The sequence below is a fragment of the Colobus angolensis genome, unplaced genomic scaffold (genome assembly GCF_000951035.1).
Source record: "Colobus angolensis palliatus isolate OR3802 unplaced genomic scaffold, Cang.pa_1.0 Scaffold25, whole genome shotgun sequence".
Classification (NCBI taxonomy): Eukaryota; Metazoa; Chordata; class Mammalia; order Primates; family Cercopithecidae; genus Colobus; species Colobus angolensis.
This window is the reverse complement of record NW_012115710.1, coordinates 542,499-543,257: the sequence shown is the minus strand read 5'-3', so window position 1 is coordinate 543,257 and position 759 is coordinate 542,499. Positions and strand designations below refer to the sequence as shown.

Here is a 759-nt window from a genome sequence, read left to right as displayed (position 1 = left end):
GCCATCGTAGACTTCATACTGGAGAGAAACCTTACAAGTGTAATGAGTGTGGCAAGACCTTCCGTCAGAAGTCATACCTTCAGTGTCATCATAGACTTCATACTGGAGAGAAACTTTACACATGTAATGAATGTGGCAAGGTTTTTAGTAGAAGACAAAACTTTGCACATCATCATAGACTTCATACTGGAGAGAAACCTTACAAATGTGAGGAATGTGACAAAGTTTACATTCGCAGATCACAGCTTGAAACACATAGGATAATTCATACTGGAGAGAGATCATACAAATGTAAGGTTTGTGACAAGGCTTTCTGGAAAAAGTCATGCCTTGTACACCATAAGAGAGTTCATACTGGGGAGAAACCGTACAAGTGTAATAAATGTGGCAAGACCTTCAGTCAGAAGTCAAATCTTCAATGTCATCATACACTTCATACTGGACAGACACCTTACACATGTAATGAATGTGGCAAGGTTTTTGGTAGAAAAGCACACCTTGCGCGTCATCATAGAATTCATACTGGAGAGAAACCTTACAAATGTGAAGAATGTGACAAAGTTTTCAGTCGCAAATCACACCTTGAAAGACATAAGAGAATTCATACTGGAGAAAAACCATACAAATGTAAGGTTTGTGACAAGGCTTTCCAGAGTGATTCATGCCTTGCACAACATCAGAGAGTTCATACTGGAGAGAAACCTTACAAGTGTAATGAATGTGGCAAGGTTTTTAATCAAAAAGCACACCTTGCACAAC

At 39.0% G+C, this 759-nt stretch overlaps 1 pseudogene; it reads left to right on the top strand.

Annotated features, from left to right (window-relative positions):
- The window catches only part of LOC105514826, a 7,943-nt pseudogene that overhangs the window by 6,866 nt on the left and 318 nt on the right, over positions 1–759 (top strand).